The following is an 18,656-nucleotide window of genomic DNA, read 5'->3' as shown; positions in this document are numbered from 1 at the left end:
ACCATTCTAAATAAGGTCTATGCAGGAAAAGTCCTGGAAGTGAAAACAATTACTGGGCAGATCTTGCCATGATCCAAAATTGGGTTCTCTCCATGTATGGTTGGCTCATCCCAGCCCTGTTTACAGAAAATTCACTGATTTCAGGAGGTGCACAGGCCGAGTCAATACGGAACCTTTGGGGGAGGCTGAATCAATGGGGGAGAAGCAAAGGTTAACCTGCTTCGGAGTGTGTGATGACTCTCTGCATAGCCCTTAACCTTTAGCCGGGCATCATTCACCACAAAGCTCTCAACGTGGGTCCGACCAAACTTCTACTGCCTAAAATAATCCTGCTTCACATCATCGAGACATTTTATCATTTTAAAGTCCTGGCAGCTCAGCTGTGCTATTGGACTCTTTAAACACATTAAATGGCTGTACAGTCAGACGTGATAAGTTTAATAATGTTAAGTCTGAATATTCCAAATGGCTCCCATAATATGGATGAAAACTACTGGAATGGATTTGATCATGAAATGAATCGTTGTTAGTGTTAAATAGTATATGGTTCTCACAATGGAGCCACAAATCGTAATACTCAACAAAAATATAAACGCCATTTTTCATGAGCTGAACTCTATGTCCACAAAAGGTCTGTCTGTCTGTCTGTCTGTCTGTCTCTCTGATTAGATACTGATTAGCCAGCAAGATTATTGCACAGGAGTGCTTTGGTTGCCCACAATAAAAGGCCACTCTAAGGGAGGGTGCAGCTTCCAGGAATTGTGCACAGATCAGCATGGGGCCGTGCATTATCATGTTGCAACATGCGATGATGCTCTTGCACCTGTGTTGAATGTCCATTTTGGAGTGGCCTTTTATTGTGGCCAATCTGCCAACACCTGTGCAATAATCTTGCTGTCTAATCAGCGTCTTGCGATGCCACAACTGTAAGGTGGATGAATTAAAGCTCAGTGACATCCATTCAGACAGACTGCCAACAATATCTGAGAGAGAGAGGCCTTTTGTGTACATAGGAAAAAAAATGTAATCTTTGAGTTTAGTTCATAAAAAAATGGGAGCGAAAACAAAAATGTTGCACTTACAGTATATTGTTGTTGAGTGTATGTGGAAAAAGAGCCCATACCAACAAAAATGAAAAGCTCTGTTCCACTAGTTCCCAAAGTTTTCACAGCCACCTGAAGCCATACTCCTGCACACTTAAAAAACAAATCAGTGTTTACAATTACTTTTTGAAATTATTATTATATGTATTATATTTTTATATTTATTTTATACGTAAATTATCAATTTTATTTTATTATTTAAGAATTATAATATACAAACATGGTTATTTATTTACATTAACGCACACACAACAATGAACACCTTCCGGATGTTCAAGCGCACTGCGTCGCTCTGTGTTAGGTTCACAGACACTAAGAAATTCCACTCAGTAACCCTGACAAGGCACACCTGTGAAGTGAAAAGCATTTCAGGTGACTGCTGGAGATGAGATTCTCCGCAACCTACTAGAGGTCTCAAGGACCACCCTGTTAAATAAATTTCACCTCCCCTTACATGTTTGTTGATCGCCAATTATGAGATGGAATAAGACTCACACTCCAATTGACAAAATTTTACAAAATGTGTTGAAAATAAGTCCGACAGAATAATTTCACATTCTTCAGATATCCATCTTAACTGTCTCTCCTAATGTCCTCCTGCGGCCTCCTGACCAGAAGAAGAGAGTGTCCGCCTCGAGCGATGGGCTCCCTTGTTTTGATAGTTGTTTTCCCACACTGCTGACGTGTGATCTGGCGTCAAGATATCTTATCCTTCGCATTCTTCGGTGATGTGTGTGTGACGACAACAGCTGAGAATTGCGTTTTAGCCGTCGTGGTAGAACTCTCATCAGCGCATTTTCCTGCACAAGATAGCACATGCACTCCCAGCATTGTACAGCCTACCTTTGGCCCAGTTGCCCCATTCTGTGACCATTTCTGACTGCTGATTATGTGAATACACTTTCTTTATGTGTTTATACAACCTACTTAAATAAAGGTTCATCCATTCAGTTAACAAATTAGCTAACAAGTAAAAAAAAAAAACAATATTATCCTACACTACCTCATGAAGCTCATTGAGAAAACACCAAGGGTTTGCAGCGCTATCAAAAAAAGCTACTTTGAGGAATCTAAAATAAAGAAAAGGCATTGAATGAGAAGGTGTGTCCAAACCTCTGGCCTACACGGTAGTGACGCTGTTTTCAATTTTTATTCACATGCTCCCTATGACAATTTACGCACTCCTGGGAGCACAGGCTCTATTTGATGCGATTCTAAAAATGAGTGAGGACAAGAGCATCGGTGCCTTAATGTGGGTTGGGGAACCTATGACATGCGGGCGTAAAAACAAATCAAACTGTAAAATAAAATAGCAACAAAACCCACATATGTTCATAAAACGTTCATAAAAATGTTCATAAATACTGCACCATTAGGAAATGGGTTATCTTAGATATTCAGGATTTACACGTTTGCATGCAAACCAGCAAATGGTGCCAAACAACGCTGAGCTTTTCTTCCTGTCATTGACACACGCCGGTGACCTATCAATACAATTCTGCATCAATTTGTCTTGAAAAAACTGAAATGTTTCTATATCTACTATAATGTGATTTTTTTTTTTTTTTTTTTAGTATCTTGTTCGGTAGTTTGTATCTCAGACACAAAAACTGAAATAACAGACCTTTAAAAGCCAAGCATTCTTGACTAACAGCGCGTTTCTCAGAAGGTCTTGCATTACAATTTGCAGTATGTTCCATTTGCTACTTTTATGCTGTGGGATTCTAAAAAAAAAAAAAAAAAAAAGAAAAAGTTCTCAATTTTGAACTATGCCATTACAGAAAATGGCATGTATTTCTGACTCATTTTGTTGCATATGGCCATCATCCTGTCATGCCTCGCAGTTGCAAGCAAAAAAACCACACAAAAAAAAAGGGACAAAGCTTCCCAGCATGACCTATCTGCAAAATTGGTTACATATTTCAAGGTCAAACTCACATGTAACCACGGGATACATTCCATGCATCAGGGATGAAATGAAATCAATGAGCTGCAGGCTAATAGAGGCAGCAAGACGATTGTAGAGAAGTGGCATTAATAAGGCCGGCCTTTCCTTTGACACCTTTTATCTCCAATGGTGCCGAGCTCCAGTTATTTCTGGACACATTTATAGTTTTTTTTTCCTCCTACGATAGATTTAATAAGACCCAATTGGAATGAATTGAACTTTACACTTGGTATGACTCTGCTCAATACAACACAATATGCACAACAATATTATGAACACGCTTTTCCACTGGGACAAATAAATAAGTCTTCATTTTAAATGGACATTAACATTATGCATCTACCGCGGGGTTGATACCCATTACTGTACAAATGTCACAGAATGGATAACAACCGTTGGTGGGAAGGTGACACGTTTCAACTAAAATAATAATAAATATGAATAAAAAATGGATCAGAGGCAGAAAAGAAAGGACAAAACCTGGAAAGATCCAACAGAGCTGACCCAAACTAACACCGAAAAGGCACGGCTGCGTCCAAACACGAGAGCAAGATGGCTTTGCGTATTTTTATCTCTCCAGGTCACCAGTGTCTGTGAGTGACAGGAAGAAAAGCTCTGACTCGCTTGGGGAAAAGTCATTTGGCACCTGTTGATTTGCATGCATAAATAGTTAAACTTTTTCTAAGGTCAATGGGATATATTAAGGGCAAAAAAAAAGAAGACTATGTATGTACAGTAATAGCTCGTTTATCACGGTTAATTGGTTCCAGACCTGGCCGGCTATGATCAGTGAATTTCCGAGAGGTAGGATTCCTTATTTATATTTTTGCACTTCTAAATACGGCTTTAAACATGATTAGATCCCTCTAGACATGAAATAACACCCCATAGTCACCTTTACACTCGCATTTCTTAATATAGTAGACATAATAAGAGTAAATAAGCCATATAAGGCATAAATAAAACATAATACAGACTCACACGTTGGCATTGTTGTTCCTCGTTTTTACCGTCTCATTAACGTAACATTACTGACATACAGTGACCAGTGTAGAATATTACATATCACAAAGTCTGCATTTTCTGAATGCCTTATATATGTACAGTATATGTATAGTTCACATTTTTATGCCAAAAAATGTATTAAAAGTCCGGCAAAAAATATGTAAAATTTGATCAAGTAAGCACATTTTGTGATTAAAAATAGCCCGTATTCAACCACAAAACTATCATGATTTATTAATACATTACTGAAAAACCATGACGGTGTGAAGCCGTGAAATTCGAAGCCCGAAGTGGCGAGGGATTACTGTATTTATACATACTCCTTGCATGCCATGACAACAAGCACAGTGGCAGCACATAACAAACAGAACTTGAGGTGGATGTGCATAGAAAAGTGCCTATGCAACAAGAACCAAACTAATATGGATAGCCTAACATCAATGAGAGTGGTGGTGCAATGACGCCAGGCGTCAAATAAGACTTTAAGAGCTGTAGTAGACATTGCCAGTGCTCTGCTGCATATAGTGTATGCATGTGTACACACATACACACGCAGCAACTGAGAGAACAGAAAGGATCCGCGCATGACAAGACAAACAACCTTCCATTCGGACTCAAAGCAGAATTTGAACAACACGGAACAGAACGTGATGAGCTGTCAAAGCATTTAGTGATCATGGATTACTGATTTTGATTTTTAAGATGTTTGAAGGACACATTTTGAAGACAAAAGACAAGAGAAAAGCTTTTGGTCCGGGCTCCACGCACAGTGCATTTCTTCTTTCCCAGGGAACCAATCATGCCAAAATAGATGTGCATACCCTTGGAGACCTTTGCGTTTAGAATCAATCACACAAAAAAAACATTACTGAGCATTGTATTGTATTGTATTGTATTGTATTGTATTGTATTGTATTGTATTGTACTTTATTAATCCCACAGCAGGGAAATTCACTTGTTACAGCAGCAAGCAAGATACGCAAGTAAAGAATGCATAGTGACTACAACATGGTTCAAGTGGTGCAGGTGTTGTAGAGCCTTACAGCGGTCGGTATGAAGCACCTGCGGAACCTCTCCTTCTTACACCGTGGGTGTAACAGTCTGCTGCTGAAGGAGCATAAGGAGGATAGAAACTAGTTTTGCATTTTCTCAATTTCATGTTAGGAAATGTTTTCATTAGTCTATTTTTATTTTGCTACTGCTAATTTGCCATTTCGTATTCTTTTGGTGGGCCGCACGGTGGTCTAGTAGTTAGCATGTTGGCCACACAGTCACAGTAAGGAGATCGGGTTAGAACCTCCGTTGGGTATTTCTGTGTGGGTTTTCTCCGGGTACTCCGGTTTCCTCCCACATTCCACAAACATGCATGTTAGGTTAATTGGAGACTCTAAATTGTCCATAGGTATGAATGTGAGTGTGAACGGTTGTTTGTCTACATGTGACCTGCGATTGGCTGGCGACCAGTCCAGGGTGTACCCCGCCTGTCGCCCGAAGTCAGCTGGGATAGGCTCCAGCTCCAGCATACCCCCGCGACCCTAATGAGGAGAAGCGGTATCGAAAATGGATGGATGGGTTAAAATGCATACTGAGATGGGTAAAAATAATAAATTGGTATTTTTGAGGACGACTCAAAGACTCACTGAAAGATTTGAGGGGGGAAAAAAGTAGAACAAATATAACTCTGTTATGTTTTATGGCAGTTTTTGGGTCTAGGGACCTGACAGGGGAGTACGTTAAAAAAATCAGACACTGAAAAAATTGTAACAAAGTCGATTTTCTGACTAATCCGATATTTATTTAAGCTTTGTTTATTTAATCTTTAAAAAAAAACACATCTTAACATTTATTTTATGGCAAATAATTCATTTTAAGTGGATTTTTCAAAATAAAAAAGAGGCATCTTTTAAACAAATGGGTATCTAAACGGTTCAAATATATCCTGTATATATATTTTTTTTAAATGTAATGCTTGGTATTTTTAATTTGGACTGAAGTTGACTTGAGAAAAATAAAAAAGTAAAAAGTATTAATCTGTTATGTTCACGTTACCATAAAAAACGAAAGGCCGCACAGAGAAGCCAAGGCGGAATCTGCATTATCTAGGACAGAGATTGCCAGCAGGGTCCATCCAAAAACTCCACTTCAGAGAGCAAACTGCACTTAGTGGTCCTTTTGCTTTAAACAGATCATCAATGCTGCAGTGGATTTTAGTGTGACCGACAATGAAGAGGCTGTGTGTGTCCGTGTGTGTGTTACAATACATGAAAGTGTCCTCATCTGGACGAAAGGTGTTCTGGAAATCTTCCAAAGGATCTCACTGATAAACTGGAAAACATAATCAAAGACCAGCAGGGCTGAGAGAGCACCATTATTTCACTACCACTACTCCTATTCTGTGTTTACTGTGTCATTTTACATTGCCCACAACGTGCACGGTGTTTTCAGTACTCTACCTTTCCGGTACTGTGCGAAAACAGGACTTGTTGCTTGTACTTCACAGCCGGTGTGTTAACAGATTTGAGCGCCCAACACTGCCTTCAGGGGTAGCAAGGCGCACACAGCTGTCAAGAGGAGATTAGGACTTAACTCCGTTTTTTAGTGAAAATGATGTTGATGCTGATATCCAACCAGCAGGTTTTGCTAACTCATGCAATGATGATGATGTTTCATTTTAGATTAGGGGGCTGACGCCAACCCTCAAGCAGGCTGCGGAATCCGAGCATTTTAGCCAAATGGAGAATAATGCACATTTGCCCTGTACACAATTTGATCTTTATTTTTTGAAAAAAGCATAACATAGTTCCCTGCCGAGATCCAATATCATTTTAAAAGTCCCTGGAATGTGCAGGATAGTTCTTCTTCATGTCATGTTGTGTATTTTCCAGCATACATGAAATTCATTGCACGTGTGTGTGCCAACAATGGTTTCTCCACCAGTCACGTTTTGCTTTGGGATCAATTCTTATTTCTCTCAATCATGTACAGAATAATGTATCACCTTAATTTATTGTTTTTGCAGCCCGCAGCCTCCTACCGGTTGGACATGCCCTGAACACCTCCCCAGGGAGGCGACCGGGAGTCCCCAGGGACCAGATGCTCACAAGTGTCTCAACCTTGTATACTGACATAAAGATACTACGCATGTTTGAGTTGTCTACTCGTTATAGCCCATTTTTAAAAGCTTTCCACAAATACAGCTGACCTACAATGTGTCAATAACATTGTGCATAAAAATACATCATGCTTCCAGATGATCTGCATCCTTCCACTTGTCCAACACGGCGCAGCGCTCCTCCATACCCCCCACAAGGAATATCACGGCAAATTTGCAAGAATGCATTATTCATTTCCGATCAGGGATGACAAGTGCTCCTCGCATTTCATCTTTGTTTCTTTTTCATTTTTCATTTCCTGCCACGCACCTGAGACACAAATACGCACTACCTTTTTATGTGTGGTTGTGTGTGTGAGTGTGTGTGTGTGAGATTCAGACCTTTGCAATTCAGCGCTCCAAAGAGGAGATGCACTTACACATGGACTCAATATTGTACGAAGAGATGCTCCACTCGGACTACAAAGAAAATCAATAAAGAGTGATGGTACTAAAAATCATGCTGCCTTACACGGAGGATGTCTGCATCGTACCAGGAATTTTTTTTTTTTTTTTTTTTTAGCCTAAGAAAAACAGAGCACTCAACATTAAAGTGTCTCATATACATCTGCTTTTATTCCTTGGAATGTTCTGCTTTAGAGGGTGTCTTGTATAAAGGGCACAATGCGTTTATTATTGGCATGTAAATAAATGTGCACACAGTCAGGGTTGCTTGGGCGGCCCCCTGGGGTGAAACACTTCAAACCAGAGCCACTTGTGAGTGTGAAAGGGTTGACCTACATGGTGAACTTGTATTTTTATGCACCCTCGCAATAACGTGTGCTGCACCGACTTTAAAACCCGAGAAAAAAAAAAATGAAGTCTCCCACCACACTGAAACAATGAAACATACAAAGACATCTAGCATGTTAGCGCACTTAAAGCGGCATCCGGCAGTGAATGTTACATCAGAATGTCATATCAGCTCTTCAAGTCAACTCTTATGGGCTATATTTGTTATCATCATTATATTTGTCCAAACAAATGTACCTTTCCTGGTACCGGGCATTAAAATGGATCAATAAACTGAAGAAAAAAGGCGGTCTAATCATTTTTTCCATGACTGTATATGATTCAAGTTGTTGAACCTCGCTACACGTCCTCACGTTAGCCAGAAAGTTATACCAGCACTTCATGAAAAAGCTAAAAGTGATGTCGTCAATGAGGTAGCACACGCGCAACAGAGAGCTATTTAGCTGTAACTGTCCATTACATTACTCTGAACCCCCGACGTTACTTCCTCCCATAGCACCGCAGCACATTTACAGCAACACACACAAGCACAAGTATTATTTATGTCTTCAATGGGTTATTTTCCTCTTATTGTGTCTACTACAGTATACTTGGTGATATGAGTGGGACTGTAGGGGTGTTAGTTCATGTCTAGAGGGCTCTTATAATGTTTTTTAGAAGGTTGTAAACAGGTTTTCTATGCTCTAACTATACAAAAATATTCCATTGATGAACAAAGAATCATACTTTGTGGAAATTCACTTATCACCGTCGGGTGTAGAACCACATAACCGCGATAAACGAGGGACTACTGAACATCAGAATGGTGAATAACCCCAGGAATCCATTTGGAATTGAACAACATTGTGATATTCAAATAACATTGAGACACAAAAAGTGAGGCTACGACTTAAATATCACATGAATCCAGTCGTCTCCAAAGAGTTTCTATATTATGATTTGCAAACCTACTTTATGAACAGAACAGAAGTAGCAAACCAATATCACATTATTCAATTATCAATCAAAATGCACCTGATGCTTTTTTCATGGGTGTTCTGCATCTGTATGAGCTGTTGCTTGACAATTAAGTTACTTTAATAAAGTGAAATGAAGTTACTTATGTGGACGTTATTAACTTGTTAATCAAATTGCTGTAAGACAACAAATTCCCCCTTCAATTAATTAAATCAATGCTGACCCAGTCAACTTGTTTTTAACCCATGCATATAAATTAATTCTTTCGGAATTCACATTCAATTATTTTTCTCGCAGGGCATTTAAATTGAAGGGAAATTGCAATTCTCATTAAAGCAATATTGACAGATTGAAGTGAAGTGTATGCTTTTTTACGCTTTTTCACCTGTTTCACAAAGCTGATGGTAGGAGTAAAATAAGATTTATAACAATAATAAAATACTTTCCATCTATAGGCACCTTTCTACAGCGTAGGCACTCAAGACAAAGTGTATGTAACATATGAGCAACAACATGAAACAATACAAATACTTAGAAAACAAATAGTCAATAAAATAATCCAAAAATATTGAACGAATGGAAGTTTTAAAAAAAAAAACACACACACACACACATTGGCTTATTTGAAATATGCTTATCCCAAGTCTTCATGTGTAAAAATAAAAATAATAATAACAAAAAAAACATTAAATATATCAAACGTACCAAGGGATTGTATGCCACTACTGGAGCGCTAATCCTTTACATAATACTAAGGCTTGCCGCATATCGTGTTTTTTCCCTCGGAAAGACTTATAACATGCAAACTTCCTCAAGCGAGTCAGAGCTTTTCTTCCTGTCACTCGCACACACCAGGAGAAATGCAGCCACGATAGAGACCTGCTCGAAGGAAGTGTCTCAAAAGCTGATAGCAAGTTAGCCCCTGTATTATTATTATTATTATTATTTTACCAAAACAGGTCTTGAACAAGTAGCATTGTCTTATATTCATGGTCGTCTTATATTTGTGTCATCAATAGGGTAATACTAAAAGAACCACACACACTACACCACATCCCAACACTACCACTGCATCCCCTCACACAAATCAACAGACGAATGTTTGCGTAGTGCCAACTTGACAGTAATGACGTGGCACTCACTTTCGGCGCACACGTTCCTGAAGACGTGCTCAATATGATGGCAGCGAGACAAACAAGCCTGCCGTAGCTGCCTTCACCCACAGTCAGGCATTTATGAGTGCAGAAGCAGAAGCCTGGCTCCTCCGAGGACCAGAATGTGCTCCATGCAACGACATAAAGCAAGCAAACACTATACACACACAAGCCTTCTGGATGCTCCCATTAGCAGTGCTAAACTTTCAACAAATCCCTGACCCAAAATTGGGAGTTTTCTGTCAGAGAGTGCGCGTGATAAGCTGATGGGGCACTTATCAGAAACTAGCGCCAAATTAGGGCTGTTTCTGCTGAAGCTGTCATTTGACATGCACTGCTAATTGCTACATTTTGGAACCGTTTGTGGAGGCTTATCCAAGGTCTGCGAATGTTCTGTCTGTGAGTGCTGCACTGTTTACTCCAAAATGTAAATTGTTGAAGAGGATGAATGTTGAATGCGTTCACATCTTAAATGACGGCGCTTTGTGCCTTCAACGATTCTTCAACGTGACTAATCGAGGTGTTGACGAGCCATGACGAACTGGCTCGCAGCTCAGCCTCATTTCCGGACGTGGCGTAATCGGGGTAACACCTGTCAGCTAAAGCAGAGTAAACAAACGCGGCTTGGTTCAGTATATTTTTCAACAAAATAGTAGTCATGCCAAAATGTTGTGTTGCTGCTGGATGTTCACAGTATCTAAGTGGTACTGCAAGTTTGTTGGGTTTTTTTCCAAAAGACGAAAGTTTAAGACAGCAACGGACAAAGCAAGTGCAGACAACGTGAGACAGATGGACGTCCACCGCGAGTTCTGTTCTTTGCAGTGATTATTTCACTGTCGACTGCTCCAAAGGAACACCTTTACAAGACGCATTTGGCTTGAAAGCGTGGTATAAACGCATTTTGAAAAAGGATGCTATTCTGCCGGTACACAGGCAAAAAACAAGACAACAAAGAACGGCCACTACGTCAAAATTGGCACAACAGAGTCATGTCTTCTTTACATAATGGCTTCTAAACAATATTCCACGATAGCGACAAGGTTGCAAAGCATTATAGAAGTTACATAACATCTTTTGACAGCAATACGTTTGCTTTGGGGGGGCGGCGGCAAACATTCATCGTTGCCATGCGGCCACATATACAGTACAATCAAACAGGCTATACTGTAAAACCCCCTTTACCCCTTCTGTGTTTTGAAGGTGACCAATCTTCATCTCCATGTCTTAAGGCTTAAGTCCATGTTCTGCAAGTTCTCCAGTTCATCTTCAAATGTTTCTTCGTCCTCAAAAACTATTCACACGTCGTGCAAATCTTCGCTATAATCACTGTAAACATCCTCTGTCTCATACATCGCCATGTTTGTTTAACTGAGCAATAGTACCTATTTCCTTCCAGAAAGGAGGCTGAACTGCGAGAGGTGGTTCGTCATGGCGTGCGCCATGAACTATAAATCATTTTTGCCGTCAATTTCCCGTTCGCTTTCAAAAATCCAACAACGTAGAACATAATTACCAAACAATATATAACATATTTAGGCAAAGTTAATGCATTTGTAGGTTAATCCAGTTTGTAGGTATTTTTTTTGGTAAAAATACTGCTCTCTCTCCTTAAATGATATTGATGATAATCGTCATGTTCAGACCCATCTGTTACTTGACGGTGGTTAAAAAGGACACACTGAGCGTCCTGGATAACTTCCCCTTATGCTACTTGCTCGAGTGTATCACTGAGCGAGGGTGTGCCGTGCTGCATCCCATGAATTAATGATGTCTGGAAGGAGGTCGGAAGGAGAAGAGATGGCGAGGGCAGGGCACTGCAGAGAAACAGCAGCGCTTTTGGACACACATTAGGAGAGGCTCATCTTGAGAGACAAATTGAGAAAAAGACAGCGAGATGGGCAGGGAACGAGCCAATGCGTGGAGCAGACACATGGTCTGATCGCTTTTTGGTTTGTTTTGTGGCAAGATAATCAAAGGACTCGTTTGATTAGAAGTGTCTCATTGAAAAACATGGGCTTTCTTAAGTGTGCGGCCAAATGCTTCAATCACAACATGACATTTTGCAGGACATTGTAATGAGGGACTTAACTTCACCTCTGGACGGTGCATCTCATCTGGGATCATGTGGGAATTCTTTCCTAACTTTGTTACAAAAGCACTTTAATTGAATTCATGCATTTTCTATCGCTTATCTTGTTCAGCGTCAACCAGAGCTTATCCCAGGTGACTTTGGTGCGAGACGCAGGGCACACCCCTCGCTGACTCTACCTGCAGGGGGTATGGGGCCAATGTGGCTGAACAAACCCGGGCTGTGTGCTCAAGGTGCAACTCGACAAAACCTAACACCCGCAATCAGACTTAATAGATGACACGGTGTCTTTGAACGCCACTCCTTATTGCTCATGATAACCCAGTTGAAGTCCGATTTGAATATTCTGCTATTAACTCATTTAATCCCAGCCATTTTTCTAAATCCAAACCCTTCAGGACCAGCCATTTTAGACAATTTTGAGTGATTTTTCAAGGCACACAGACTATTGTGTTGTATGGCTATGTAAGCACGGAAGATTAGACTCTCGTCTTTCATCAGAAAAAAAAAAAGTTTGTTTCTACCTTTTTCTGTTCTTTAGTAACCAGCAGTAGAACTTTGGTACATTTCAGGAAAATGTCAGTTGTCAATGTCAGAAAACGGATAGCTTTTTGTGAAAAGATGCATTTCAAGCATAACTTTCACTTTGACGGAGAAGTTTTGCTTTTGTGACAGCTCAAATATCTAAAACAACAGCACCACAACATACAGTACACGCCACAAAAAACGTGACACAATGAACTCATTTACGATTTCCACATTTGGAACTCAACTGTGCACGTGCACGAGTGCATGTGTTAAAATCTCCCGACAATGCGTAACCTTCTGCATGCTGCACTCCCCCGCGCGCTCTCACTTCCTCCGTGCTGTCCAGCGTTAACAAAAGATGCATGCCGAGCTTTTATGAAACGGCATAAAACTGCATGAAAAGTTACCTCTTTTATTGTGCGCTTGCGTCATCACTTCTTTTCGCCTCTCGCACAAAAAAAAACCCTAAAAGATGTATATATACGTCTTTGGGAGCGAGCGGTCAGGTTTAAAAAAAAAACGCATAAATACGTCTTTGGTATTGAATGAGTTAATCATGATTGATCTGAAAACCGTGACTAATCTGATTAAAAATTGTAATCGTTTGCCAGTCCTAATTTTAACTAAACATTGTATCACAGTTTTATGTGCTGCACTTCTGCATGAACTCTTACTAGGCCTGCGCTAATAGAAAAGCATGAGTGGCGTCCATTGAGACTGACCTGCAGTATAATGGCGAAAAATGACTGGGAGCTAGCAACAGACAGGCCTACGCATGGGGAGAAAACACAAACGCCTCGGGCGTTGTTCACAACTCTCAGCATAACTGACAGCACTCGACCAACATTAAGGCTGCCATAAACCTACAATGTTTTCCACAAGCTCTTCTTTGGGAAACACCGTGATACATACACTTATATTGTGTATAATGTAGTGGAATATTCTGTTTGCTTCTCATCAAAATAATTGAACATCTCCCCGAGCTCGCCTGCCGGTGAGACATGCTCGAAACGGTATTCTCCTGGAAAATAGCCTGTGACATTTTCTCCATGCGTGCCACCAGGTCTTTGCCTCAAAATAACCAGCGTCATTCCACCAGCCAGGGGTAAACATTATTTCTAGCTCCTGAAAACTAAATTCAATATGCTTCTTGCAGGGCGTCAAATCAGACATGGAGGCTCATACATGTAATACATCATCATTATAGAATCCCTGCAAAAGGGACAAATTATGAACTGCGGCACCTTATTATAAATCATCACAAGATCACTCTTTTTTTTTTCTCCCCTCTGCTCTAATTCACTTCCTCTCTCGGGAGAATGAAAACGGAGTAACATATGAAATCCAAATAGATGCCAAAGGTGTTGTTTTGACAGTACGGGGAAGCAGGAGAGAAAAAGTTGGCGTGTGGTGACATGAGATGATAAATGTGTGGCAGAGGCGGAAATGGCTTCCACCTGATTTGATATGGAACATTCTGCCTGTCCCTCTTCATCTCCAAGCCCCAGTAACATATTCATTGGCACTGTCAGACATGCTGCTTTATGAGCTGAAGGTGGAGAGTGGTGCCGCACACCCACCCTTATCTCTGAACACCCACTAGCAACTTTTGGCATATTCATACAGAACACACGGAGCGCTCTGTAGCCACCTTCAAGCATGGGGGGGGGAGGACATATGTATCACTTGGGTTTTTGTTGAAAAGCAAGTTACACCACAAAATGTAACAAGACAGCACAAAAGTGGTACACGAAAGTTCAGCTCACATTATCCACAACATTTTTCCCATTAAAAATTAATGATGTCCCGATCGGGCCAATTTTTACCTTTTATTGTTGATCGGAAATCGAAGGAGGAACCCACCCAATCTTTACGGCAGCTGCCGTGAACCGCTTTGTTTTACATTCTAAATGTAGTCAAATAAGCTCTATAAAAATGTGTTATTGTCTTTACTTTTGTTGCTTGCTAAAAACATTTCCATTTCAATCATCTACAATAACACTGTCAAAGTATCGGTCGGAACTCAAAATAGGATCTGATTAAAATTATTATTATTATTATTATTAACCTTTATTTAACCAGATAAAAACCCGTTGAGATCAGGATCTCTTTCACAAGGATGACCTGGCCAAGAGGTCAGCAGCACACGTCACACGTGGTAAATGTACAAATCTAAGTGGTGACAATATACAATGTATATGAATTCACGTACTTTGTAAAGTGCAGGTATTTTGTGCTAAATACATAAAAGCTGTTTTTAAAAAATTGGATCGGGGGCCAAAAATGCTGATCGGGACATCCCTAATTTCACCAAATTTCTGCATTTCAACACATTTTTCCAGCATTTCAATGAAGTTCTTCAACATTCATGTGCAAAATTTCTACAGAAGTTGCCACCCCAGCCTACCGGCTAGACAATTCAGGTATCCACTCATTGCCACCCCTATGTGAGCAATGGTCTCACCTTGCCACCGACAGCAACATACAATCTCAGCTATCAGCAGTACACTCAGCACATTAACATGCTAACAATATCATGTGGCATATTTGGTAGAAAACAAAGCTGACAGACATTTCCGGGATCAGTGGCAATGCTAACAAGGCTAACTTTGAATATACCCGTAAACTATGGCAAGATGTTTGTAGATTTATTTTAGATCATATCTGCTGTGATTTTGAGCTCCTTCTGCAAAATGTCCTTTTTGGCTTTGTAAAGAACGATGTTTCAGCTGACGAAGAATATTTTTTTAATTAATCTCATTTTAATTCCCGCAAAATTCTACATCCACAAATGTAAATTTGCCAAAGTGAAACCCCTTTTTTATGTTTTCATGAAAGAACTGAAGCTGTACCTCAAATCGATATCCTCTGCTAATAAAAAGAAAGCTATGAAGACTATAGATCTGTGCTCCCACTTCAATATCCTTAATTCAGTTTAATTTTCGTTGCTCATGTCCCCTGGTGTATCTTACTTTAACTACTACTATTATTATCTCCTTTTTTCCCCTTTTTTTAAATTTATTTATGTATCACTTTTCTGTTACATTTTTATTTCTTTAATTTCTAGCTTTATATGACTTATTGTGTGTTGTTTTTATCCAACTGTTATTTGTTAATGCCCATGTCTTGACCCTATGTTGTTGTAAATTGTAAGGCATTAATAAAGTTGAATGAAAAAAAATAACGAGGCTAACTTTGCTTAGCAGTGGCTAACTTTGCTTAGCAGTTAGGGACCAGCTCAGCGGCTGGACGCTTCAGGCACACAACACGGTGCAAACAGCGTCTGGCATTGACCCAATGAGAAATAACCAGGTTACTCACGTTTATAGACGGACATTGTTAGTTGAACATCAAACACAAGGTCCGTGTTACCAGAACAACTCTCCAAGGTGCGTGACTGCCCTGTTGCATTCAGGTGCCCATCTAGCGTCGTAATTGGGAGTTACGTGTAATCACAGGAAAAGAAGAGAATATTATATTGTATTTTTTTATATATATTGTCATTTCCAGTTTACATGTAAGTGTGATTTACACAAGAATAGCAACCAAAAAAAAAATAGATGCAGCTTCACAGGTAAGTGGAGCTATTTTTAGAACACGCTGGCGTGCGACTCATGTACTTAAAGAAACCAGCAATAACTACAAACACACCACGAGGTGATGACGCTGTTCCATCTCTATTACACGTCTCATAGATGTCCTCAGAGGCTGAGTAATAATAATCATAAAATGGTATCGCATTAAGAAGACTTCAACATAAAAATTTCGCTTATTGGCAACAATATCAGCCTGGAACCATCTGTCCAAACATCCCTTCTTTTTTAAAAAGCTAGAACAATTTGAAAATAAATGGAATTAATGGATTTTTTTTTTAAATGGTAGCAAGTTGCGGTTATATTTTTCTACTAATCCTACAAAAATGTGTGTGTGAACAGATTTGTGGATTAAATAGAGTGGAATTTATGACAGTGTGATGAGTTTTAGGAGTGTTGCGACATTAAAATGTTTCTTGCGTCATGCATTTATTCGGTAATTGCGTACAAGCCATCAACAAAGGTAAAGAATCCGCAGGAGTGAGCTCCATCTCCGTAACGCCGTGCAATGCACGTCCGAAAGCTGCAAAAATCCCTCCACAATGCAATCCAGCCCTTGACCAACAGAGGCAGGAAAGTAGAGTTTGGACACAATCCTCCGTCGCCTGGCAGCACCTCGCCTTCCTGGCAAAACACGCACGGGTGTCCAAAATGTGGCAAGGGGGCCATTTGTGGAACGTGGCTCATTGCAGAAATAAAATCAACACAAACCGAGCAGAAGTGGAGAAATTGAGCAAAAGGGCTCAATGTAAGAAGAAAAAGCTAAAATGTTGGTACTATCCATCCATCCATTTTCGATGCCGCTTGTCCTCGCTCGGGTCGCGGGGGTATGCTGGAGCCTATCCCAGCGGACTTTGGGTGAGAGGCAAGGTACAGCCTGGATTGGTCGCCAGCCAACCGCAGATGCTGATACTAATCACTAATAAAACCACAAAGATTTGTCTGTAAATGTACATGCATGTCATGTTTTCATACGTTGCCTAAAATTACTGTTAAAATCTCATCTCATTTTGTGACTTGGGTGTCTCGTGACACCCCCATTTGTTATATCTGTATTATGCACACTTGGGTTTTTTCGTTTTTTGGGGGTTTTTTTTTACAAGTAGCATTAAAAAGTTTTCGAATAAACAGATTACGAGAGACTATGGTCGTCACCATGCACACGAGCACAACTGTAGCTACTGACTGAAAATCCTCCTTTTCCCCACAGCAAAGCTGTCCCAAATAAAAGTGGTCTGAAGCGGACCAAATCAGATGCACACTCGACTACACAATTCCCCGCCTCTGCATGGAGCCGCTCGCGGTGATATAGGGAGGCTGGAAGAAACCCCAGCTGACCCAGGCTCTGCTGCACCATGAATCTTTTATAAACTCACCTCTGCAATCTGCCGTTCGAAAAGACCCTCACTTGAAAATGGGTTTCTGTAATTTATTCTTATTACAAAATCATTAGCATATTAAAGATTTCAGTATTATGGCACATGAATTCGTGTATTTCCACGCATAAAAGATGGATTTTTGTCTGCGTTTTTCCGAGGATTGCAGGGAAAAGTGGCTTCCGTTGACATTTTGTTTACTGAAGTCTTGTTGAAAGACACTAAAGCTCTAAAATGTTCTCATGGCATTTGAAAAAGGATCAAAACAGAGCAAAAAACAACTGGGATACATGTATTATGTCATAGAATAGACACAAAACAGGCCCTGTTTAGCCCCTCTTTATGTACGGTATTCCCTGAAACCGTCTTTTGGTTGCTGATATTAATAAACACGATTCAATTGAAATTCATGTGTAGACGTTCCTGTTTTATTTGGACTGTGATTTTACAAAGCAAGACTTGGGAAAAACATGGAAAATGCGACACTATGGTGAAAAAAATGACTTTAGGGCTGCAACTAATGATTATTTTCTTAGTGGATTAATCTGAATCTTGTTGTTTGGATTAATGGACTAATCTGTTAGGCCCTAGGGGTGTCTAAAGTTCGGAATGGGGGCCATTTGTGGCCTACGGCTGTTTTTTTTTAAATTGTAAATATAATTTAACAAGAAAACTTGTTAAACTACAGCAAAAATGGAACAATGAGCAGTAAATTCACAAGAATAACGTCAAAGCATTAAGAGAAAACAAGTTGTAATCTAACGAGAAAAGGTTAAAGCATAAAGTTGAAATATTAAAGAATTATTACATAATTAATATAAATATTTTTAAAAGTAATTTAACAAAACTCATAAAAATATGATAAACAAATAAAACAACAAATACAGCTGTATATTTTGAAAAACTGGGTTGTGGAAGTTATACTATGAGAAGAAAGTCAAAATATTATGGGAATAAACTCATAATTACTATTGTTGGAATTGTTTGGAAAATTAGGTC

General features: G+C 39.8%; 1 protein-coding gene across 1 annotated transcript in view; it reads right to left on the bottom strand.

Annotated features, from left to right (window-relative positions):
* adgrb2 (adhesion G protein-coupled receptor B2) overlaps positions 1-16,082 on the bottom strand; it is a 468,300-nt gene extending 452,218 nt beyond the window's left edge. The window contains exon 1 of the mRNA XM_054763627.1: positions 16,010-16,082. The gene's annotated coding sequence lies outside the window, so the exon portion shown is untranslated. The remainder of the gene's footprint in view (positions 1-16,009) is intronic.
* Between the last annotated feature and the right edge of the window lie 2,574 nt (positions 16,083-18,656).

This window comes from Dunckerocampus dactyliophorus, chromosome 20, assembly GCF_027744805.1.
Source record: "Dunckerocampus dactyliophorus isolate RoL2022-P2 chromosome 20, RoL_Ddac_1.1, whole genome shotgun sequence".
In the NCBI taxonomy this organism is placed as follows: Eukaryota; Metazoa; Chordata; class Actinopteri; order Syngnathiformes; family Syngnathidae; genus Dunckerocampus; species Dunckerocampus dactyliophorus.
Note: the sequence above shows the minus strand (reverse complement) of the source record. Positions and strands in the feature narration are given on the sequence as shown.